The sequence below is a fragment of the Aotus nancymaae genome, unplaced genomic scaffold, assembly GCF_030222135.1.
Source record: "Aotus nancymaae isolate 86718 unplaced genomic scaffold, 86718_ANA_hifiasm-v0.15.2.pri h1tg000014l, whole genome shotgun sequence".
NCBI lineage: Eukaryota > Metazoa > Chordata > Mammalia > Primates > Aotidae > Aotus > Aotus nancymaae.
In genome coordinates, this window is record NW_026988425.1 from 124124430 (window position 1) to 124142379 (window position 17950).

The 17950-nt window shown below is 48.1% G+C and overlaps 1 protein-coding gene across 3 annotated transcripts in view; it reads right to left on the reverse strand.

Annotated features, from left to right (window-relative positions):
- Positions 1-17950, reverse strand: part of TRPM1 (transient receptor potential cation channel subfamily M member 1) — a 155172-nt gene that overhangs the window by 82913 nt on the left and 54309 nt on the right. The gene's annotated exons all lie outside the window — the stretch shown is intronic.

A 17950-nucleotide genomic window follows, 5' to 3' on the forward strand; every position in this document is an offset into this window, starting at 1 on the left:
AGTGCGTGTTTGTGCTATTTATGGATGTACGATGTCTGTGTGTGTGTGTGCTATGTTTGTGTGTCTGATGGATGTCCGTTGTATAAGTGCAGTGTGTTGTGATGCATGTGTGTGTATGTGACGAGTCTGTGTGTTTGTGATGTGTGTGTGGTGTTGTGTGTGGTATGTGTGCAGTGTAGTGTGTGGCCTGTCCATGACTATAATCTGTGTAGTGTGTGTGTGTCTGTGGGGAGCTTATAGGGTGTTTGCAGGTATGGGGAAGTGAAGCACTTAGCATGTGACAATCCTGAGTCAGATCCTAGAGAAACCATGGTTGGCTGAACCTTGTGTCCTTGGCCACTTTCCCACAACTGCCATGAGGAGTGCCCCATGTGCCTGTGACCAAGTGGGACTGAAGTGTCTGTGGGGTGAGGCTTGGAGCTGGCCTCCTGGCTGTCCCCATCCACCCAGGCAGCAGTGCTGCTCTGGGAGGTCCCTTGTCTCTCGGGAGATCACCTCTGCAGAGGTCTGCAGTGACAACCTCATGTCACAGAGGCCATCCACAGCAAGGTCATGCCGATATCCCATTTGTTACTTCAGGAGAGCCCCAGCCCTAGTCCCAGCTGTGCAGACTAGAGCCTGCAAGTACCCCCCAAACTCAGCCTTTTTGGGGAGATCCAAGTCAGTTTGTTACTTGGCCTTTTGAATAATGGGAATGGTATTAATTCAAACCTTCCCCAGAAGCCTTCAAAAAGCAACACCGTACACTTTTCTCTGTAAATAATTTAATGACTGCTTAAAAACAACACCACTGGCCTCAGAGGTTGGTGTTTTTGTGCTAACGCAAGGGAGGCAGGCAGTGTGGGCTCGGGGAGAAAGCACGGAGCAGGAGCCTCTGAAGCTCTGCCCACCCTTCTGTTTGCACTTCTCCAGTGCAAGACAGTGAAGCCCAGCACGTGCTGCCTGGAAAGAAACTGTGTTTTCCCCCTTTGCATCTCATGCCTTACTTCCCAGAAAAGCAGAGAAGCCCTTGTTTTTTTATAAGACAGGGGTTGCAGTATTTGGACTCTATGCCAACTAAAGACAAGAACTTTAAACAAAGATTGAACTCCCATGAGTAGGTTACTTTTTCTGGAACATAACATAGCAATTCTGAAGCTGCTTTTTATGTCTTCTAGGACTGAACGAAGAAATCAATATATTGTAGATGATTGGAGCTGGGTTTCTACTGCTAGAGAAAGGAGTTACAAATGTGGAAAGTGGGGAAGGTCTCAATGAACCCTGTGGCACTGAACTAAAATTTAAGTTATCGGTGTGAACTCATGGTTTATAATATATAGAGACAGGTATAAAAACAGATATAAATGTGTGTGTCATCCCTTTCTCTATACACACACACATATATGTAAATATAGCTGTTGTATTAATTTTCTGTTGATTAACATAACAAATTGCCCCAAAACTTAGTGGCTTACAGCAACAAACATGTATTATCTTTCAGTTTCTATGGACCAGGAGTTGAATGTGGCTTAGCTGGGTGCTTCTGACTCTGGTCTCTCACAAGGATTTGATGGAGCTATGGGTGGGGGCTGTAGATTTATGGGAAGGAATGAGACCCAGAAAGATCCATTTCCAAGCTGACTCCCATGGTGGTTGGCCCCAGGCCTCCCTTAACTCTTTCTCAGGAGATCCTCTCTCCGGGCAGCTCACGAAGGGGCAGCTGACCTCCCTCTGAGCAAGCAAGCCGAAAGAGGGCATGCAATACAGAAGCCGGTTCTCTTTATAACACGGTGTCAAAAGTGACAGCCCATGGCTTTTGCCATAGTCCATTCATTAGCATTGAGTCACTCAGTCCATCCCACACCCAAGGGGTGGGGGCTACACAAAGCATGCATATCAGCAGGCAAGAACCTTGGGGCTGTATGCCTACATACATATGCATATACCCATGCATGTCTATATACTTACACTCTCATACATTCCCTGGCTCCCTGAACGGGCTTCGCAATAACACCTCAATAGCAATGAGCATGCCCGTGCTCCAATACTGGTTTCTAAACACCATTCTTCACTAAAAGGAATCCAGGGCTGGGGCAGGGAAGTATAAGAGCCTGGAACATCTTATTGTACCAGCAAGTGAGAAACTTTGCTTTTGACATGGGAACATGCCAAAAGAACACAGTAGCCACTTGAAGCGGCCCCCAATGGCTTTCTCTGGGGTTACTTGAGCACGAAAATAAATGACTACAGTGAAGAATTATAACCCTTAGACTTAAAGACCCATTAGTCTACATTGATATATAAACATATGTAAATAAATGCACAGGGGAGAGAGAAAGCTCTCTCTTCCGTGGCAAGTCCCTATTAAATGTGGAAGGAACGATGAATCAGAAAATCACCATTTGGCAACCATCAAGAATCTTTGATGAATGCTAAAAGTAGTGGGTAAAAGTTTGAAGAGTAACAATGTATTTACATAATCTCAGAGTATCTCCCATGGATACTTATTAATTACAAAGGAGAAATTAGTAACTCGACAGTGGAGAATTCTGGGAAGAACCACCTCAAACAAAGTGCACATCGCCTGTCATGAAACAAATATTCATCATGAGGCTCTGGATGAAATGCACCAAGAGGAACAAAGTGCCCAAAGTGCATCATCTGAACCTGATCTGGAGGAAGCATCATCAGACAGCCCGAACTGAAGGGCATCCTACGAAATAACCCATTTGAGTTCCTCAAAAAAACAAGGCCACGAAAGACAAGGAAGGACAGAGGGAAGATTCCAGAGGCTGCAGACAAGACCTGGCACTGTCCCGCCCTAGCCCCAGGCCCGCTTCCAAGCCCTCCCCCATCACCCTCAACCCTGCCCCTCACCCTGCCCCCTGCCCCCTGCTCCTTCTCATGGCCCGCCCTCTCAACCCTGTCCTCCAGGCCCCACCCCATGCCCGGCTCCAGCACTGCTCCCCCTCACAGCCCCGCCCATCTCCCCGCCCCCTGCTCCATCTCACGGCCCCGCCCTCTCAGCCCAGGCCCCGCCCCCAAGCCCCACCTCCAGCTCTGCTCCCCCTCACAGCCCCGCCCATCTCCCCGCCCCCTGCTCCATCTCACGGCCCCGCCCTCTCAGCCCAGGCCCCGCCCCCAGGCCCCACCTCCAGCCCTGCTCCCTCTCACGGCTCCGCCCCTCGTCCTTTCCCGCACACCTTCCCAGGCAGCCCCTCTCACCACCCTAGAATAAGAAACTAGCGCCGGGGCCCTGCCCAGAAAACCTGTGCCAGCACAGCTTGGGGAATCAGAGACTAAAGGCCAAGCTCCGAGGCTTAGGCCCCACATCGTGAAAGGGGGAAACGCCGTCTGCCCTTAATGGACTTAATGCCACCGGCGGATGAGGGAGCAGCAACGTGCCCCTTGCTTGCTTTTATGGCTAAGTCTGTTCCATCACAGGGGGTGTTTAGATGCCTCCTTCACAGCGGGGCCCCCAGTGCCCTTGTCATGCCATCTGTGACACCTCTGGGGCATCGGCCTTGCATTTTGTCCCCCAAATTCCGAAAAGAAGGGCTTTTCACGGTGCCGAGCGCCAGCGCTTGCTGTGGCTCGGCACCAGGGCAAGTGCAGCTGGAACCATGGCCCGAGACGGGCTTAATCCACTCCTTCTGCATCACTGGAAATCCAGTGTTTCCTAATAAAAACGCTAGCCTGTGACGAACGTACTTTCTCAGGGGATGGGGAGAACGGAAGTGCTTTACTTAGGTATTAACCATTAGTTTTAAAAAAGTTGATATAAGGGAATAGCCTCAGTCCAGCACTGCAAGTTACTGCTGAGTCCCCAGAAATCCAGAACCTATGAGGATAAACAAGAGGAATGAGAGCCACTTTGCCTGCAGCCTCTCTCTTGGGAAGCAAGATGAACAAATCCTTGCCCTCTCTTTGTTCTAGCCTCTGCTCTAATGTGGCCTCTTCACCAGGGCTCCTTGACTCCCCATCTGACCCCAACCCCTGTGCCCTGTTCTCCATACACCCTCTCCCCACCTCTTCCCTCTCCCCTCCTCCCCAAACTCGCACCAAAGCCACACAGGCAGCAGCCCCCTTCCGTTCTCTGCTCTACCTCCTGTGCCTCCAGGAGTACCTGGCAAGAGCTCAACATCTCCTAATGACTCAGCGATTTACTCAGTCTCCCAGAGGAGCAGCGCCATCTGCTCAGCCCTTGCTAATGCCACCTACAGCAGCAGAGTCCTGCCGCCCACACTTGCCAGCAGGGCACACACGAAGTAAGCCAGGTCACCCCAGGAGAGGCACAGCTCACGCAGGGAGGAGCTGGGTCTCCTGAATCTGCTCAGAGGCAGTGTGCAGGTAAAAGGCAATGGGTGGAGGCCCCTCAGTCAAACTTTCCTCCTTCACCTCCTGCCACGCTCCAGGGCTGAGCAATGCCAAGGTCATAACCAACAGCCGAACCCGCCCTGACTCCTTACAGATTGGTCATACAAGTTCCAGTGCAACGATAACCCACTGCAGGGGAGACCCACCTGTCCTTGTGAAATTAAAGGAGAGAGCAGGGCTTCCTGTGCTTCGTTGACAGGCCCTTCAGAACCTCCCCACCCCCATCAGGTGAGATACTGCCCACTTGCGCAAAATATTCCAATCCATCAGAAATGGTTATTTTGAACGCCTTTGTGCCAAATGATAGAAGTGCTGGCACTGGAGGTTGAAATCCCACTGACATTTTAAGAGTGCTCGTCTCAGCTAGGAAGTCTGTCCACCCTGGCTGAGTGAAGGGATAGTGGAGGTCATGCTGGAGGCAGACTGCTGGCACTACCACCACGCCCCCAACCCCTCTGAGCTGTGATTTTTCTCATCTCTGAAAAGGAAACAGGTTTGAGTGGTTTTGAGCCTTAGCTGGGATCATATCTCCACAGTGTTTGGGAGGTACCAGATTTACATGCTATCCTGGTCCACACTTATGAAGAGTAAATCCCTTATTCATTCTTTAAAGAAAGAAATATCTGCTACAAACATGGCCAAGGAAACCTTTGTACCATGTGGGTGGTGGCTGCTCAGGTGCACATTGTTACGTTATTCCCTGGGCTGTTTAGAGTGAGGGCCAAGGGAGTGTGCCCTGCTGAGGACCCAGCAATTTTTCCTCTGCAGCCAGGACCATGTGTCCATGCAGGGCCGTGGGGAGGGTACAGGAAGAAGGTCTAAAAGGTGGGCTGAAGGGCAATGGGAAATGTTCTGCCAGCTCTGTATTTTTTTCTTTTTTTTTTTTTTTGACATGGAGTTTCACTCTTGTTGCCCAGGCTGGAGTTCAATGGCCCAATATTGGCTCACTGCAAACTTCACCTCCCAGGTTCAAGCAGTTCTCCTGCCTCAGTCTCCCGAATAGCTGGGATTACAGGGATATGCCACCACAACAGCGAATTTTGCATTTTTAGTAGGACAGGTTTCTCCATTGGTCAGGCTGTTCTCAAACTCCTGACCTCAGGTGACCTACCCACCTTGGTCTCCCAAAATGCTGGGATTACAGCTATGAGCCATTGCACCCAGCCCTTATTTATTCTTTAAAGAAAGAAATATCGGCTACAAACATGTCCAAGGAAACCTTTGTACCATCTGGGTGGTGGTTGCTCAGGTGCACGTTGTTATGTTATTCTCTGGGCTTTTTAGAGTGAGGGGGCTGACAAAGTGTGGACAGCAAGTGTCAGCCCCGTGGAGAAGTCTTCCCCTGAAGGGGAGCCCAGAAATGGTGGGAGTGAAGAGTCACAAGGGGGGCTTTAACAATCTGACATTCTAGGAGGTGTTTACACACACAGGTGGGGGTGACCTACAAGGAGGGGTACAAGAGGGTGCAGGGGAATGCCTTGAGAAGGCTGGACAGAAGCAAGGAGGGAGGCTGCAAAGACAAGGGGTGACTTTGGTCTGGGAAGATGACTCGGGGAAGTGGCTTCTGAACGTTGTTTACTCATGCCCTGTGTCTTGGGTCTGGGAATACGTGGCTCGGGGAAGTGGCTTCTGAATGTCAGAGCTGGTGTACTGCCAGGCGAGGCTCTGTTTACTCAATGCCCTGTGTCTTGGGCCAAAATTAACAAGCAAACCCCACAATGAAATGACTGATGTGTGGACCAGTTTATCCAGAAGAAACTGCTTGTTTTGTGTATATATTTAGAGCAGACAACTCAAACTCTCATTCCCACAGCTGCATGTGGCCCACACATGGGCTTGGTCTGACCCTTGTATAAAAACTACATTTAGCTGCCATTATTAAGCAAAAGGGAGATTATACCTATTGCTTCTCTTGAAAGCCCTCGGGATGTGGGAACGCTGGCTTGAGTCCCTGCACAGCTGCAGGTGGTGGTGGGTTCTCACATCTGCACTGACGGCTCCCTGGGACCTGCCCTTGCCTGGCTCCTGGGGGCACCTGTGGGCCCCACCTGGGTTAGCACCTGCGTGCCTGAAACTCTCCATGCCAGAAAATCAAACAAGCTTCCCAGCCAAAGCACTGCACAAGCCGCCCAGCCTTACGTGCACAAAGGATGAAAAGCCACAATCACTCCTTCCTGCTCCACCCTCCCACCCCCTTGCTCCGCCACCACTGAAGTTCCTGGCCTGGGTCCAACAGGCCACTTCTGGGTGGCTCAGCTGAAAGTCGCTTTGGCTTCTCAGGGGAACTCTCAGGTCTGATGCAGCCTCCTGCCTCTAGCTGCAGATAGCACAGGTAGGAGGGCCCAGCTGAGGATCACCTTGGTCCCACCTTGTGGAGCCTCATCTGCAAAATGAGGACAATGATGTCCCTTGTGTCTGCCCCACAGGCTGGTGTGAGAGCCTAGTGACATCATGCTTGAATGAGCTTTGAGACTCAGTGTCCTCTGCTTCATCATCACCATCCTCAGGAAGGTGACAGGGCTGGCTTGTAGGAAACGCTGGAGGTCATCGCAGCCGACCCCTCTCTTGGGCCAGGGTTCCCTCTCCCCTGGATTTCTAGCCCTCTTCTCTCCCAGGGCCTCTCCTCTGGGGACACCGAGAGAACCCCCTCTAGACTAAAGTCCAGGAAACAGAGCTGGATCTTTAAAGAAAGTGACATTTATCTTTTTACTTTTTAAAAAATCGAGATATAATCCACATACCCTAAAATTACATTTTAAAGTCTGCAGTTCAGTGTGTTACATATAGTCCCAAGATTGTGAAACCATCACCGCTACCTAATTCCAGAGCACTTTGATCACCCCTAAAAAAAAGTCTGTACGCATTATCAGTCACTCCTCCTTCCTCCCTGACCCTGTCCAGCTCCTGGCAACCACAAATCGACTTTCTGTCTCTATGGATTTGCCTATTCTGGGCACTTGATATGAATGGAATCATTCAACATGCGGCCTTTCACGTCTGGCTTGTTTTGCTCAGCATGTTTTCAAGGGTCATCCAGGTAGCACGAGTCAGGACTTTATTCCTTTCCATGCCTCTGTAATGTTCCATTACATGAATTCATCAGTTGATGAATTTGGGTTGTTTCCACTTTTGGCTATTGTGAAGAGTGCCATCAGTAAAACATTTTTCTTGTTAAAGGGAATACAAAATAAGGCTAGGAAAAAAGGAAGGAAATTCATTAGCTTGTTCATTTTGGGGTTGTGGGAGGGGTTACAGACTTTTTCTTCAATTTCTTCATTGTCCATGTTGTGTCTTTAATTTTCTAAAGACAAACATAGCTTATTTAAAAAAGAGAAAAAGGAGAATATGCCCAGGGTCACCCAGCCAATACCAGGAGGCCTCAGTCCAGGGTCTCCCCAGCCATGGCCAGTTCCGAGAGTCCAGCCTCAGTTACACCCTTGGAATTTCTGCAGCGACACTAATGTTTGCATCTTCCAGTGCACTGCTGCTTGTCTCTCTAGAACATGCGTATATTTAAGCTGCAATTGCAAATAATGGAATCACAGGGCATGTGTCTACTGCCAACAGTTGTCATTAAGAGCCATGAAAAGATCACAAAATGGAAGGAAGTTGTATCAGAATTCAAACACTGGATTTTGTCAACATTGCTGGGTTGTACTCTGAAAATGTGAGCATGTGCCGGTTTGATTTGAGAGTTTTCACTGGAGTTGTCATGACATGATTTACAGTCTAATTGCGTGTGTCGATATCTTAATTCAAGGTGGCGCTGGCCAGATACCAGGAACACTGTGCTGTTGCCCCTGCCAGGCCACCCTCATCAGGGGTAATGGGGTAGCTGACTTTCCGGCAGAATGCTGGGTGTTACTAATGAGCCCTGACCTGGTAAGTGCGAATAGCCAATTAGGAGAACAAACCAGAACAAAACCAGAAGAGCTGCAATGCAGACCCTCAATCACCCAGGCGGGCCACAGACAGCAGCCAGGGTCAGGCTTCTGAATCTTCGATATTCGCTTCTCATTTTTGACCACGGACAGAAAAGGTACCCTGGATCCACAGCCACAGGCCCCACATGCAATGTCCTCGAATGAAGACCTGTGAGACTAACTCGTATGGCCACTGCTCTCTGACCGTTCCCGGGATAGCAAAGGGAAATGGGCTGGGTATTGGAGTATCCAATTCTCCCACCCTTCAGAGCGCTACCTTCATACTGGTCACAAACAAAGGCTGTCACAAGCAGATAACTCCAGCTAGGGCATCTGCTGGGCCTGAGGAAAAGGGGCGGACTGCTGGGGAACACCTGGGGGCTATGGGGAGAACCATGGGCAATCAGCCCAGGCTGGGAGGAAGGGAGAGGAGGAGAGGGACAGCAGTGAGGCTGGCCTCTAGCCCCTCAGGTGGAGTGGGCAGAGCTGGGAGCTCCTGCTGGTGTCAGACTGCACTGCTCTCCATTTACAGTCACACAGCGATAAGCCAGGCAGGCGCTTCTAGCACAAGCTGCGCTTTGCAGATGTGTGTGGCCCCCCTCCCATCACAGAGGGGATCCTCTAGCTTTCTGGCATCATGCTCTTTCGAGGGGTGGTGACCAGGGACATGACGCGCCCTGAAAATGGGGGAAGGCCCTGTTTCTGGGTGCCTGTGGGTGCTCAGGTCAGCATCCCCACCTCTCCCAGCAGGGGCCCCAGGGGCTGAGTGGAGCCAGCACTCCTCCCTGTCTCCTCTCCTCAGGCCCTGCCCCTAGGTGGAACCTGGCCCAGAAACTTGCTTCTAGAAAGGGGCCGAGAGATCCTGTGCTGGTGTCTCTCAAAGCATTCCTTCCCTGGTCCAAGGGAAGTTGTTAAAAATGCAGATATCTGACAACCTATACAATGGGAGGGAATATTTGCAAATCATATATCTGATAAGAGATTAATATTCAAAATGTGCTAATATTTAGAATGCCCTACAACCCAATAACAACAAACTGATTAAAAAGTGGGTGAAGGACTTTACATATTTCTCCAAAGAAGATGCATGAATGGCCAAAACACATGAAAAGATGCTCTACATCACTCATCTTAATTAGGGAAATGAAAATTAAAACCACAGTGAGGTACCATTTCACACCCATTAGGATGGATACTCTGAAAATACAGGAAATAACAAGTGCCAGTGACGATGTGGAGAAAATGGAAAACTTATTCATTGCTGGCAGGAATGTAAAAGAGTACAGCCACTATGGAAACCAGTATGGCAGTTCCTCAAAAATGAAACACAGGATTGTCATATGATCAGAGTTCTACGCGATCTAAACCCAACAGAATTGAAAGCAGGTCTCAAGAGGGATTTTTATGCTGTGTTCATAGCAGCATTATTCACAATAGCCAAGAGGCAGAGGTAACCCAGGTTTTCATCAACAGATGAGTGGATAATAAAATATGATCTATGCACACAATACAATATGATTCAGCCTAAAAAGGAAGGGCATCCTGGTTGGACGCGGTGACTCATGCCTGTAATCCCAGCACTTTGGGAGGCCAAGACGGGTGGATCACCTGAGATCGGGAGTGAGACCAGTCTGACCAACATGGAGAAATCCCACCTCTACTAAAACTACAAAATTAGCTGGGCAGGGTGAGCATGCCTATAATCCCAGCTACTCGGGAGGCTGAGTCAGGAGAATTGCTTGAACCCAGGAGGTGAAAGTTGTAGTGAGCCGAGATCGTGACATTGCATTCTGGCCTGGATGAAAGGAGTGAAACTCCATCTCAAAAAAAAGGGAAGGGCATTCTGACACATACCACACCAAGGATGGATGTTGAAGACACGATGCAAAGTGAAATAAGCCAGTCACAAAAGGACAATTGCTGTGTGATATGAGGTACCTAGAGCAGTCAAACTGACAGAGACAGGAAATGGAGTGGTGGCCGCCAGGAGCTGGTGGGAGGGCGGAATGGGTAGAGTTTCCAGTTTCCAAGATGAAAAGAGTTCTGGGGATTGGTTGCACAACAATGTGAATGTTCTTAGCACAACTTGTACATTTAAAAATTGGTAAGATGGTACATTTTATGTTATGTGTATTTTACCACAATTAAAATAACCTTGTAAATTAGAAATGCAGATATCTGTACTCCACTCTAGTCCTTAGACTCAGACTCAGGGACTAGGAGTGGGCATTTCACACTAAGCCCCCTTGGGATTTGGGGGCAGTCATGTGAGACTGATCGTACATGCAGCACTCAGCTTCCTACCATTTGTTGGGGCCTTCCAAGCCAACCTCTCAAGAAACTGCAAGTTCATCGTGTTGGGGGGATGCGTCAGAGAGGGGCCCTGATGGCAGTACCAGCACCTGGACGCCCAGCAGGAGATCAGCATCTGCCCATCAGAAGTGTGTTTGCGGAAGCACCTGGAAGCTGACGAGCTGGCCGGATGCTGCTGGGCTCCCGGTGCTTTCTTGGGTGATGGGCAGGGCTAGATTTAGGGTGAGGCAAGTGAGGCACACACCTGGGGGTATCAGAAATCTAGTCATTAGGATAAGTAACACTTAATGCCATATTTAAAATAAAAATAAATATCAAGGCCTGGCGCAGTGGCTCAAGCCTGTAATCCCAGCACTTTGGGAGGCCAGGGTGGGTGGATCACCTGAGGTCAGGAGTTCAAGACCAGCTTGACCAACATGGTGAAACCCTGTCTCTACTAAAAATGCAAAAATTAGCTGGGCATGGTAGTGCATGCCTGTAATCCCAGCTACTTGGGAGGCCGAGGCAGAAGAATCGCCTGAACCCAGGAGGCAGAAGTTGCAGTGAGCTGAGATCCCGCTATTGCACTCCAGGCTGGGTGACGAGAGTGAAACTGTCTCAAAAATGGTGTCATACATAAGCTTTTGGGCTCCAGAGCACCATGGAATGCACTCCTGGCTGCCCCTGTGAGGGGACACCCGTGCCATGTGGCCCACAGGGAGCTGATGTCACTTGGGGCAGAGCATCCTGCACTGACCTGGAGAACCTGTGGGTGTGGGAAGTAACTATGGTGTGTGTGTGTTTGGTTTTTCTTTGCTTAAAATTAAAAACAAATGAAAAACCCCTAAACTAATACATGTTCAATGGAACAAAAAAAGAAATATACGGCAATATTGAAACAGAAAAGTGATTCTCTTTTTCCCTCTGCAACCCTAACCTCCAGCAGTAACTCCCATGAACAGTCTGGTGTGTTCCCTTCAGCTACTTCCTCCTGCTTCTCAACACACATACTCCTGTAAAGGACTTTTTAAAAGGAAAGTTTAGCAACATTTGCACGAGCCTTTTTGAGCCGTTATGCAGAGAGCCTCCTCACCCTTTAACCAGCTGCATGGTATTCCCCAGTGTGGCTGTCGCCGGCATTCTTGCTTTCTGAGAGTGATTCCATCTGGTATTTTCCACATGAAACTGTACCCTGGGGCTGGGCGCGGCAGCTCACGCCTGTAATCCCAGCACTTCGGGAAGCCGAGGCAGGCAGGTCACCTGAGGTCAGGGGTTTGAGACCAGCCTGGCCAACATGGTGAAACCCCATCTCTACCAAAAATAAAAAAATTAGCCAGGTGTGGCGGTGGGTGCCTGTAATCCCAGCTACTCGGGAGGCTGAGGCAGAAGAATCACTTGAATCCAGGAGGCAGAGGTTGCAGTGACTCAAGATTGTGCTGTTACACTCCAGCCTGGGCAACAGAGTGAGTCTCCGTCTCAAAAAAAGAGAAACTTTACCCTGGAAAAAAATCTTCCCAATAGGCCTGAATGGTGCTGAAAGGCTTTCCTCTTCAGGTCATTTTTTCAGGTTTAAGCTTTGAAATGTCTCTTAAAGTAAAATACAGTAAACAGTGTGGTGGAAGGAGAACTTTGGATTTAGATGTACCTGAGTCAGCTCCAGATCCACCATTTCTTATCTTTAAGACATTGGCTGACTTACTTAACTTTCCTGAGTCTCCATTAGCTTGTCTATGACATGGGGTAATGAGGCTGATTTTCCATGGTTTTTGTAAGGATTAAGTGTGTAAAACTTCAAGCTCAATGTCTAGCAGAGATTGTATTCAGTAAACAGTTTTCAAGTTTCTTCATTTTGAAACGGAGTCTTTATCGCAAGGCTGGAGTGCAGTGGCATGATCTTGGCTCACTGTAACCACTGCCTCGCGGGTTCAAGCTGTTCTCCTGCCTCAGGCTCCCGCGTAGCTGGGACTACAGGCATGCGCAACCATGCCCGGATAATTTTTGTATTTTTAGTAGAGATGGGGTTTCACCATGTTGGCCATGATGGTCTCAATCTCTTGACCTTGGGGGCCACCCACCTCAGCTTCCGAAAGTGTTGGGATTACAGGTGTGAGCCGCTGCACCTGCCCTTCCGGTTTCTTAAATAAGGATTAGCTGATTAAAAAAAAAAAAAAGCACAACGAGGGTAAGAGTTCTGCTTCTGTTTCTGTTTCAATGCCTGGGATCTGTTGGGTAGGTCGGGGAGACTCGTGACATTGTCTGCAATTCCCTCATCCGTGGCCAAGGAAGCAGGAGGTCAGTGGGATGGCAAAGCTGAGAGCGAAACCGGGGCCTCACCCACTGTCCCAGAGATCAGACATAATGAGACAAAGACCCTTTACTCCAGAACTCACAGCTCAATCATCAGCCCTCACAGTACTGGAGATAAATCTTGGTTTGGTTTTTGCAAGGCTTTCGCAAGCAGCTGCCCACTTTGCCCTTGTGGACAGTGTCACCATCCACATTCAATGGGCTTCTGGGGCTGCCAGGGGACCAGTGTGCACATGTTAAGTCAATAAGTGCCTCTCAGGCCTCAGCACTACCTGTTTAGCAGATTGGCCAGTTCTCAGCGGTTGGCTTTGAGGGATGGAGACCCAGGATGGGGCAGATCCAAAGGACAGGGAAGGGCACTGAATGGGCACTCCTGAAGGGCTGGGGTTGGGAGCTGCAGGGATTGCTTCTGGCAGGCAGGCCGGGTGGGAGTGGTCCTGTAGAGAAGGATGGCGGGGTGGCTTGTGGTGGTGATGGTGGGCGAGACCTCCCAAAGGGGTTCACATGTGCGCTGTGTTCCTCTGGGGCTGTTTTGACCCAATGTAGTCTGCAGTGACCAGTGACTCATGCTCAGTGTCTGGGCTGCTCATATATTTATAGATAAACATTCCCTCACGCCTCACAACTCAGCTTGTAAAACTTGGGAGGGTTATGGGAAAAAAAAAACCCATCTTCAAAAGTTCCGTGGGGCCTTTGTAGCCTGGACCACTTTGAATGTCACACAAAAAGCCCAGCATGCATGTGGCTCACAGTTAGCTTGCGAAGCACCCTTATGTGGTGGGCTCTGCTGGCTCCAGGTGTGTCAAGTGGACTCAGCCCCTACGAGCTCCCAGGTGGGCCCAAGCCCCCACAAAGTAGGCTAAGAGGGGTTAGGATGAGAGAGAAAGTTTTTCTCTCTGGTTGATTGTGGAAGCCCTTGAGGGGTGGGGCGGGGCATTGGAGTAGCCCTGAGGGATGGGAGGACTGGTCCCGGCAGGAGCCCTGGAAAGTGCTCGTGTGGGAGTGAGAACAGCAGGGGCAAGCCAGAGTGCGGGGTCTCATTTCTTTACTGCGGTGACCACCGTGCCTGTCCCACAGAATGAAGGTGTGGTGTGAGCGCATGGTAAGTCTGCAGAGAACGCCAGCTCCCCTGGTTTTACAAAGGAAGAAACTAGGGCTACGGAGGAGTTAGGGTTTTGGCAGGGGCTCTGGGAGGCAAGCGGCACCAAGAGAGGAGGTGGAGCCCTCAGCCCAGGCCGGCCATGTGGCCGGGCAGTCAGGCCCGGACCCCCACCCCCAGCCCTGTCCCTCATTACTTAAGGCCTCCTTTGGCAGATTCAAAATGTTTTCTCCAAAATGGGCTTTTGCTTTTGAGCCTCCCTCTTTCAGGAGGACAGAAAACAATTTCTCATTGTCTCAGGAAGTGGAGCAGACACATTCTCCACAGCCCAGCACTTCCACACTGAGGTTTACTCCAAATATACTTGTGCATGTATGTGTGTTCCAGGAGACCACACGCGCATGTTCTCAGTAACACTGTTCATAAGCACTCAATGAGAGCCGCCTAGATGCCCTGCTGTGGCAGGATGTTTGAGGACATGGCTGTGCAGTCCTGTGGGAATATCACACAGCAGCGAGAACAGATACACTTCAGCTACCATATGGGTGACTATCCAAGCACAGCATAGAGGAAAGGAAATGAGTCATCAAAGATAGACACAGTGTGATTCCATTAGTATAAAGTTCAAAAGCAGGTAAAGCTAAAGAATGCATTATTTAGGCATATAGACGAAGTTCAAAATAAAATAAGAGGCCGGGCACAGTTGCTCATGCTGTAATCCCAGCACTTTGGGAGGCTAAGATGGGTGGATCACCTGAGGTCAGGAGTTCGAGATCAGCCTGGCCAACACGGTGAAACCCTGTCTCTACTAAAAATACAAAAATTAGTCAGGCGTGGTGGCGCACGCCTGTAGTCCCAGCTACTTGGGAGGAGAATTGCTTTAACCTGGGAGGCAGAGGTTGCAGTAAGCCAGTATTGCATCACTGCACTCCAGCCTGGCCGACAGAGCGAGACTCCATCTAAAAAAAAAAAAAAAGGTAAGAAAAAAATCCCAAAGAATTCACAAAAAAGCTAGAGCTAATAAACGAATATCACAAAAGTGCAGGGTGAAAGATCACCACACAAAAATTAGATGTATTTCTGCACAGTGAAAACAATTCCATTTATAATAACATCAAAAATCTGAAAGTATTTGGAAATAAATTTAAACAAGGAGGTGAAAGGCTTATACACTGAAAGTGACAAGAACTTGCTGAAAGAAATTAAAGAAGACACAAATAAATAAATGGAAAGACATCCTGTGTTCATGAATTGCATTGGGCTTAACAGACAAAGCAATCTTTTTTTCTTTGAGATGGAGTCTCGCTCTCTCGCCCTAGCTGGAGTACAGTGGCATGATCTCAGCTCACTGCAGCCTCTGCCTTCCCGGTTCAAGCGCTTCTTGTGCCTCAGCCTGCGGAGTAGCTGGGACTACAGACATGTGCCACCATGCCCAGCTAATTTTTTTATTTTTAGTAGAGTCAGGGTTTCACCATGTTGGCCAAGCTGGCCTCCGACTCCCGACCTGAAGTGATCTGCCCACCTTGGCCTCCCAAAGTGCTGGGATTACAGGTGTGAGCCACTGCACATGGCTGACAAAGCAATCTTTAAAAAAAGAACGAAGTTAGAGGACTCACACTTTGATTTCAAAACTTCAAAGTACCAGTAATCAAAGAAGTTTGATACTAGCATAAAGACAGACATTCAGGCCAATGGAATAAGATTGAGATTTTAGAAATAAGTCCATATATCTACAGCCAATTGATTTTTAGCAAAGGTGCTAAAACCATTCAATGGGGGAAAAGACAGTCTTTTCAACTAATAGTGCTTGGAAAATTGGATATCCACATGCAAAAGAATGAATGTTGACCCCTACTTCACATTAGCTATAAAAATTAAGCCCAAATGGATCAGATTAAACTGTAAGAGCTAAAACCATAAAACTCTTAAAAGAAAATATAGGCATCAATCTTCATTATCTTCATGACCAATGGATTTATAGATATGATACCATAAGCATGAACAACAAAAGAAAAAGCAGGTAAGTTGAATTTCATTAAAATAAAAACCTGTTCATCAAATTCATCAAAGGACAAGAAAGTAAAAACCAAAAACCAAAAACCAAAAACCCAAAACCTATAGAATGGAACACAATATTTGCAAATCAAAATCTGACAAGGGTCTAGTATCCAGAATATATAAAAGAACTCTTCCAACTCAACGACCAAAAGACAACCAGATTAAAAACTGGGCAAAGGACTTGAACAGACAATTCTCCAATGAAGATATACAAACAGGCAACAAACTCATGAAAAGATGTTCAACATCCTTAGGCATTAGGGAAATGCAAATCAAAACCACAGTGAGGTGCTGCTTTACTCCTACTAGGATGGTTATAACTGTAAAAATCCCAAAACAAAAAATAGTAACCAGTGTTTGCAAGGATGTGGAGAAACTGGAACCTTCAGGCATTGCTGGGAGAAACGTAAAATGGTACAGTCACTTTGGAAAATGATTTGGCAGTTCCTCAAAAAGTTAAATGTAGAATTACCATATGACCTAGCAATTCTACTCCTAGATATATAGCCGAGAGAAATGAAAACGGAGGCTCAAATCAGCACGTAGCATCGCAGCACTATTCATGACATCATGACAGCCAAATGGTGGAAATGGCTCAGATGCTCATCAGTGGAGGGTGGATAAACAAATTGTGGTATATGTTATACAAACAAAAGAATATTATTTAGCTGCATAAATGAATGAAGTTCAGAAACATGCCAAACGTGGGTGAACCTTGGAAAAATGATGCTAATTGAAAGAAGCCAGATGTAAAAGGTGACATATGTATGATTCTATTTAGATGAAACATCCAGAATAGATAAATCCATACAGACGACGCACAAACTAGTGGTTTCCAGGAGCAAGGCCACGGGGAGCGGAAACGGGGAGGAACTGCTTGATGGCTAGGGGGTTTTACTTGTAGTGTTGGAAGTAAGGACAGATAGACAAGGTAGTTACATGACCTTGTGACTGTACTAAATACCACTGAATTGGTCACTTGAAAGTGGTCAATTTTATGTGATACAAATTTCATCTTAATAAATTATTAAAAAATAAAAAATACATAAACCCCAAAATGAAACATAAAAGCCAGGAGCTGGGTACAGTGGCTCACGCCTGTAATCCCAGCACTTTGGGAGGCTGAGGCGAGTGATCATGAGGGTCAAGAGTTTGAGACCAGCCTGGCCAACATGGTGAAACCCTGTCTCTACTAAAAATACAAAAAAATTAGCCAGGCATGGTGGCGTGTGCCTGTAATCCCAGCTACTTGAGAGGTTGAGGCAGGGGAATCACTTGAACCCGGGAGGCAGAGGTTGCAGTGAGCTGAGAGTGCACCACTGCACTTCAGCTTGGGTGCCAAGAGCAAAACTCTGTCTCAAAAAAAAAAAAAAAAAAAAAGAAAAGCCCTGCAGAAGTCAGGCAGTGCTGCCTCTGGGAGGGAAGGAGTGCAGTGGGCAAGGCCATGGTAAAACACAAGGATCTGTTTTATCATTCTATGAACTATGTGCAGACATCTTACACACTTTTAAAAATGCTTTATTTAGCAATAAAACATTTTAAAAGAATAAACAAAAAGGGGAGAGAGAAGCAGAATCTTGTTGCTTGGGATCCATGCGTGTCCCCATCTTCCTCTCCCGTCACCAACTCTACCCTGATTGGGAACCTGGGGATTCCAGCAAGGATCTTGGGGCCCCTCAACAGCTCCCCTTCCTGTTGAGAAACATTAAGTTCACCCTGCCCCCATGGTTCCTCTGTGGAGGGTACCTTTTAGTTTGTAATTAGTGGTAGGTGGGCAACAGCTGCCTACTTGGTATATTGAGTTATGTGTAAATGTAGAACATCTGTGTGCCAATGAGAATCACCTGTCTAAGAGCAAATACGAGGATGAAAATCTGCTTGAAGCCTTCAGTCTGGAGAGCTGACAGCCCCAGAA